General features: G+C 39.9%; 1 protein-coding gene across 2 annotated transcripts in view; it reads right to left on the reverse strand.

Annotated features, from left to right (window-relative positions):
* Positions 1–8199, reverse strand: part of CSNK2A1 (casein kinase 2 alpha 1) — a 55917-nt gene that overhangs the window by 42869 nt on the left and 4849 nt on the right. The gene's annotated exons all lie outside the window — the stretch shown is intronic.

Consider the following 8199-nt stretch of genomic DNA (forward strand, 5'->3'; position numbering starts at 1 on the left):
TCTACAAATAACAAATGCTAGAGAGGGTGTGGAGAAAAGGGAACCCTCCTACACTGTTGGTAGGAATGTAAGGTGGTACACCCACTATGGAGAACAGTACGGAGGTTCCTCAGAAAACTAAAAATAGAATGATCTAGCAGTCTCACTCCTGGGCATATACCGAGACAAAATTATAATTCAAAAAGATACATGCACCCCTATGTTCACAGCAGCACGATTCACAGTAGCCAAAACATGGAAACAACCTAAATGTCCATTGACAGATGAATGAATGGATAAAGAAAAGGTAGTACATATATACAATGAAATACTACTCAGCCATAAAAAAATGACAAAATAATGCCATTTGCAGCAACATGGATGCAACTGGAGTGCAGTTATCATAGTAAGTGCAGTAAGTCAGAGAGAGGAAAGACAAATACCATATGATATCAATTATATGTGGCATCTAAAATATGGTGCAAATGAACCTACCTACAAAACAGAAACAGACTCACAGACATAGAGATCAGACTTGTGGTTGCCAGGGGGGAGGGGGAGAAGAATGGACTGGGAATTTGGGGCTGGTAGACACAACCTATTCATTTAGAATGGATAAACAACAAGGTCCTACTGTATAGCACAGGCAACTATATCCAATCTCCTGGGATAAACCATAATGGAAAAGAATATTTGAAAAAGAATGTATGTATGTGTATAACTGCGTCACTTTGCTGTACAGCAGAGATTGGCACAGCGTTGTAAATCAACTACACTTCAATTAAAAAAAAAAGAGTACTTTGACAAATAAGTCATGCCAGTGTTACTGTATTAAAAATAACAAAAAGGGGAAACTGTTATTTGGACCATACAAATTATTTCAAAATGGAGTTTATCAATGAGATCAGAGGTTCATTAACTCCCTAAAGTATATACAAAGTAGCATTGTGCAGGTACATTTTTCTGAAGAAAAGATCAGGAGCTTTCATTACAGGCTCAGAGAAATCTGTAAACCCCAGGAAAACTAAGAATCGCTGAATTAGACAAAAGGAAAGGTACATTTTTCACACTGCAAAATATCACTTTTAAAAGGTTAACTTGATGGGAATTCCCTGGCGGTCCAGTGGTTAGGACTCCATGCTTCCACTGCAGGGGGGCACGGGTTCGATCCCTGGTCAGGGAACTAAGATCACTCAAGGCGAGCAGCAAAAAAAAAAAAGGTTAACTCAATAATTTACATGAATACTATACAATTAAATTTCTCAAGTTACGCATATCCCATTTTTTCCTGAAGGAAGAGAGGAAGACAATGTATCCTAGGCTTCAATTTATATTCCAGCATGAGACCCATGCTTGATGAATGATTAACAAAATGTCAGCTTCAGAAAAGATACAGTGGCATTCAGAGTCAGGTGAGGACACCAGTTTTACACAAGGGAACTTCAGTTTTGCCTTCCATTACTGCTTAAAAAAATAAGAAATTGAATTTCTTTACAAGTGTCCAAACTTTAATCGTTTAATCTTACACTTTAAAGTATATCCCCTGAGGGCTTCTCTGGTGGCGCAGTGGTTAAGAGTCCACCTGCCAATGCAGGGGACACAGGTTGGAGCCCTGGTCTGGGAAGATCCCACATGCCGCGGAGCAACCAAGCCCGTGAGCCACAACTACTGAAGCCCACGTGCTGCAACTGCTGAAGCCCGTGTGCCTAGAGCCCGTGCTCCACAACAAGAGAAGCCACCACGGTGAGAAGCCTGTGCACCGCAACTAAGAGTAGCCCCCACTCGCCGCAACTAGGGAAAGCCCGCGCACAGCAGTGAAGACCCAACACAGTCAAAAATAAATAAATAAACTTATTAAAATAAATAAAGTATATCCCCTGAAATATACATGGCAAGAGAACTGCTTGAGGGTCAGAGACTTTAAAATGGTTTTTTCTAAACTTAAAGCCAAGACTACTTTAAGATTGGAATCCCCTAGAGTCTTAAAACTGTTAAGATACTCAATTACTGAACTTTCTGAATTAGGGCTTACAGCTTTTAAAAAGTCAAAACACAAAGAGAAAATATTTATATGGCAGACTTAGATAAAGGATCAAGACCTTTTGACCTAAGATCATTGGCTTGGAGGCCCTGTACCCTGCACAAATGGCCAGAAGGCTGAGGGGACCAGAATCTCAGCACTTCTGTAACTCTCCCTGATACAGTCCACTGGCTGAAAAATTCTGATTTAATTAACCTAAAGAGATCATAAGCTCAATAGTCAAAATCCATGCAAGTAGGCTGAGAAAACTATATTATTTCATAGCTCCCCTTTATTTCAAGAGATAAGCAATCACCTTTTGCAGTTTTCAAGTATAGTTCACTAATATACTACCATTCCTTCTGGGAGATCATCTATTTGGAGGTCATTGGCACAAGAAAACAAAAAACAACCTAAACCTCCTAACCCTATAGCTTGAAATAAATCAAAAGAAAATAGATTAGTGAGGGAAATGAATGTAAGATTAAATGAAGCTATCTTTTTTCCTCTACTTTATCAAACTAACGCCATATAAATAATGTTTTTTTTTAACTGGGGAAAAATACACAGGCCAAAAAGTTTAACAATTAGCTCCTTGACAGTTCCCCATACCCAATCCAACCCTCAAATCCCAAGACTCCAAGTGCACACTGAATAAGCAAGAAAACTACCTGTTCAAAGCCAACAGTATAAGTTTTTTTCGGGCCCTGTTAAGGGTCTGAATTCAGAATATAAATATTCACAATAACACCCGATAACTTCATGAAGTTATCAAGTTACTGCTTGCATAACCCTGCAGGATTTTCAAGATGTTATAATCTTAATATATCACTGGGCCTTATTTTTATTCCCATCTGCAAAACTTACAGGATTCTTGCTTTAAAGACAATACACTCAAGCATTTCCATAAAACAAACCAGCAAGTAAGGAATCACAAAAAAACATTAGCATTTGGGCCTTCTGTGTGAATTTCATTTCTCCACCTTTAAGCCAGAAAAGGAATCAAAGTGTCAGTGTTACATAAATAACATAGCAACAGTGGGAGGTCTTCCAGTGAACGGAAGAATTATAAGAAAACCTAAGCATGGTAAAGAATATGAAAAAAATTATATATAAATAAATATTATATATTATATATATATATCTCTGAATCACTTTACTGTACACCTGAAACACTGTAAATCAACTACACTTAAATAAACACAAAAAACAAAAAAACCCAAGCAGTTTGATTTGAATTAACAGTTATATTTCAAACACTTGACATAAGTTTGAAGTACAGTAGTCTCCAATAATACAAAATATAATACACGATGGGCAAAGAAGCTATCATCTGTGTATCCTTTTACCAGGCAACACGAGTGAAATAAAGTCACAATCTGAAACTTTATTCCACTGGCCACAACCCTCTGGGGAAAAAAAAAGATTCATTTGCGACCTAGAGTAATCCAAAGTAGAATCCATCTATGTATGTAATAACTATCATTTGAATGCCTCTTATAAACCAGATACGGTATGAGATGTAGATTCTCTTTTTAGAAATAAACATAGATTCAGAGGTTAAATAACCTGCCAAAAGTCACAAGGATACTAAGTGGCAGAGGCCAGATTTGAACTCAAGTCAAATGTTAGGTTTCAAAGCCTAAATAGGTTATTTTCACTAATTCAACACTATTTCCCCAATTCTGCACACTGATTCAACAACAGCTTACCTTTGTAACATGACAATGAAATGGATTGCTTTAAATTTGGAGGCAAGGTGAGGCGTGAGGGATATGAGTTTCAACAATCTGGAGTCTTCATTATTCTCCTATCTGAATGGGCTGGCCACCAGGTCACAGTGGTATACAAAATCACGTTTGAAAAGATGGAAGAACAACTCCCAAGGCAGATGGCTATTTGTATTCATTCTATAGAGTCATAAATACAGAGTACTGTAAAGTACTGATAAAGACAGGTTCCTGCTCTGCCTAAGCAGTATATGTATGATTTAAGAATACAGAGCAAAGAAAGCAAGTTAGTGGATTACCTGAGAGAGCAAGACACAGAGAACATGTTAACGCAGGAAAAAGTTCTCCTCCAAACACACAATACAAAAGTTAATTCCCAAACTGTGATCAAAGAACCACTGGGAATAAGGTCTCTGATCCCAGGTTCACAAGTCTATAGGTGAGCAAAGCTTGAACTGTCCCCAAGTCTGCGATGGGAAGATTCACTTCTCTATCTAGAAGCAAGAGAACCCTAGATTCACCAAGACCAGATAACCACTTTGGCAATGCACACTGAAGGTGAGTAACTGAGGCAATCTACACTGGGCATGAGTTACATACTGACCCACCCCTAAGCAGCAGCAATTTAGTACCTCACCCACCCAGCAGGCCACACCAGAAACAGAAGTATAGGTCAAAAGGCCTCACTGAAAAATAAGAACTCCTGGCAGCAAAAAATGAAAATAGTGTAAAGCATAGCAACACTGGCAATGAACACTGTCTTCACGGACAGGGAAAGGAAAGGCACCTGGCATTCTATAAATTATCTCCTTTAATCCTCAGAGTTACCCTGAGATAACATTAGCTGGCACTTTAGCTATTAATCCTCACAAGAATATTCTGAGGTAAGTACTGACCCCCATTTTACAGATGAAGAAACAGAAGGCTAATAAATAAGTTGTGCCGGGCTTCCCTGGTGGCGCAGTGGTTGAGAGTCCGCCTGCCGATGCAGGGGACATGGGTTCATGCCCCGGTCCGGGAAGATCCTGCATGCCGCGGCTGGGCCCGCGAGCCATAGCTGCTGAGCCTGCGCGTCCGGAGCCTGTGCTCCACAACAGGAGAGGCCACAACAGGGAGAGGCCCACATACCGCCAAAAAAAAAAAAAAAAAAAAGTTGTGCCCAAGGTAGTTGTTATCCTAACTGCAGAGATGACAAAATCCAGGCTTAAGAGTAAGTTAAGTAACCTTGGTTACTTAACCCATACTTGGTCTGTCTCACTCCAAAGCTGGAGCTCTTTCCAACTATCCTGCTGCCTCGTTCCCCCAGTCCTCGCAGTAATCTGTTAAAGAATTCCATTCAGAATGAGGAATTCTCAATCCACTGCCCACCAAATTTCTGCAGCTGTTTCAGAAACTATACCTAAGATACAAAGCCAAAGGAGTTTTCATCAGAAAACACTCCAGAAAGCTAAGTTATGGAATGATGCGTTATTACAAAATGTCACTGGACAAATTTACAATGTCCAGGATAATTTAGCCTCAGCACAGCACCTACCTGAAATGTAGCAAGAACTCAGGGCTTGTTGAAAGAGTAACATTGTTTAAAACTGGTTATAAATTCAATAAAGCCAAATGGCTAGTTTGTACTTTCTGATATGACATGATTAAATTTTTAGGAAAATAATTTACACATTCATTTTTAACAAGGTTGCTTTCTTAAAAATAATATAATATTAATGAGCTAGCTAAATTGAGAAATGCCCATTAGTGCATTAGTCATAATTTCAGAAAAATTTCAAGTGTTCACTTTTCCAAGCAGATTAAAATGTTTCAGCTAATAAAAACCTGTCAGAAAATCCACAAGACCAGAAAGTATGAAAAGAAAAAAGTGGCCAATATAAAGGCATTTAAGATGTGACACATAAAATTATAAAACGTTATTCTAAGCGTACCCTGGTATTTAACCCTAAAACCCTCACTTCAGACGACACATATTTTCTATGCAAGAAAACACTATCATCATTAACGTAAAAAAAGCTTGCCTACCACAGTAACCACTGCTAAGTACACTTCTTATGTTTAAGGCTGAAAGACACAGAATTCGTAGAAACCAGTGAAATCTCACTCCTAGTATAATACTGTTAATTCTTTCACCTTAAACTTTTAAAAAGACTCAGTCTTTGGGCTTCCCTGGTGGCGCAGTGGTTGAGAGTCCGCCTGCCGATGCAGGGGACATGGGTTCGTGCCCTGGTCCGGGAAGATCCCACATGCCGCGGAGCGGCTTGGGCCCGTGAGCTGCCTTATTTCCTCCATCCTCTGAAGTTCCCTTCACTAAAGTTGAGAGTCCACATTTTATGAATCTAATCAATAACATACAGATAAACAACAAAAAAGCCTTTCTTAAAAGCTAGAACTCTATTCTGCAATTATGATCCCCAAACTTTATTCTTTTTTTTTTTAAAACTGTTTTGGCTTTTTTAGAAATTGAAGTATAGTTGATTTACAATATTGTAATAGTTTCAGGTGTACAGCAAAGTGATTTAGTTATACACCCAAATCTTATTAACCTCGAATGACAATGACAGGGAGAAAAGACCTTACAACAACTTTGGGTTGGGGTGGGAGGTATGAAAGACCAGACAGACTACTGTATATAGTAGTGGTTATCCATTCATAAAAAATAATCACTCATGGGCCTCCCTGGTGGCGCAGTGGTTGAGAGTCCGCCTGCCGATGCAGGGGATACGGGTTCGTGCCCCGGTCTGGGAGGATCCCACATGCCGCGTAGCGGCTGGGCCCGTGAGCCGCGTAGCGGCTGGGCCTGTGAGCCGTGGCCGCTGAGCTTGCGCGTCCGGCAACGGGAAAGGCCACGACAGTGAGAGGCCCACATATCGCAAAAAAAAAATAAAAAAATAAAGGAAAAAAAAAAAAAATAATCACTCAGAGAGAGGCATGGACATATATACGCTAACAAACGTAAGGTAGACAGCTAGTGGGAAGCAGCCGTATGGCACGGGGGATATCAGCTCCGTGCTTTGTGACCGCCTGGAGGGGTGGGATAGGGAGGGTGGGAGGGAGGGAGACGCAAGAGGGAAGAGATATGGGAACATATGTATATGTATGACTGATTCACTTTGTTATAAAGCAGAAACTAACACACCATTGTAAAGCAATTATACCCCAATAAAGATGTTAAAAAAAATACAAAAAAAATCACTCATTTCCATCTCTTCTAAAAAACAGGAATTAAGTCTATAAAGGGTTGTCAAACTCAATGCCTTATTCAGCCGATAAAAATGAATGAAGGAATTATCCAAGACGTTTATTATAGGCATGGAAGAATTATCAATTTATAGAAATTCTACCAGAATGGCCTAGAGCTCTAGAATCTACGTTTTACTGAGCTGGTCATTTAGCCCCTTCAAATTGCATCTAATGACAGTAACAGGATGCTTAAACATCTAGGGAAGAGGCCTAGGTTCCACTCAACACCATTATTCTGTGAAGTCTTCCAGAACCAAATCACTACAGAATAATCTTTGCTGCCTTTGTTCTCTAGAAAATAATCCCCCAAAGATTCTTAAATAAAATCAGCAAAACCCCTCTAATTAGTTTTCTTTTTCTTAAAATTTTTAAATTTTCTAATTGGTTTTCTATTGTTGCTGTAACAAACTACCGCAAACATAAAACAACACAATTTATTATCTTACAGTTTCTATAGGCTAGAAGTGAGGTAGGCTTGGCTGGATCCTCTACTTATGGTCCTGCAAGGCCAAAAATCAAGGTGTCCATAGGGCTGTGTTCCTTTGTGGAAATTCTGGGGTGGGGAATCTGCTTTCAAGCTCATTCAGATTGTTGGCTGAATGTGGTTCCTTGCGGATGTAGGGCTGAGGTCCCCATTTCCTTGCCGGCTGTCAGCTGGGGCTGCCAGCACTCCTTGTGCTTTCCTCGTGGTCCCCTCCAGTAATAGCAGGGTGAGACCCTCTCCTGCTTCAAATCTAACTGCAGCTGGATAAAGTTCTCTGCTTTCATGTGCATAGACTGGACCTACCCAGAAAATCCAGGATAATATTCCTATCTTAGGATCCGTAAACCACAGTTACATCTGCAAAGTCCCTTTTGCCGCAAAAGAGTAACAAATTCAGATTCCAGAGGTTAGGGCACATATATCTTTGGGGGATCATTCTACCTAACACAGTCCACCCTATGGGCTCCAAAGACTCATATCTCTCCCAAATGCAAATATATCCATTCTATCCTAAGGTCTCATTCCATTAAAGGCCAACTCAAAGTCCAAAAATCTCATCTAAAGCTCATCAATTCAAAACTCCCAAATCTCACCATCTAAATCAAATGTGGATGAAGCTCTGGTTGTAATACATTAAGTGCAACCCCTGGAGCACAATTCCTAGGGGGAAAAAAAAAAGTTATCTTGGGCTTCCCTGGTGGCACAGTGGTTGAGAGTCCGCCTGCCAATGCAGGGGACACGGG

The sequence above is a fragment of the Lipotes vexillifer genome, unplaced genomic scaffold (genome assembly GCF_000442215.2).
Source record: "Lipotes vexillifer unplaced genomic scaffold, Lipotes_vexillifer_v1.1 scaffold75, whole genome shotgun sequence".
In the NCBI taxonomy this organism is placed as follows: domain Eukaryota; kingdom Metazoa; phylum Chordata; class Mammalia; order Artiodactyla; family Lipotidae; genus Lipotes; species Lipotes vexillifer.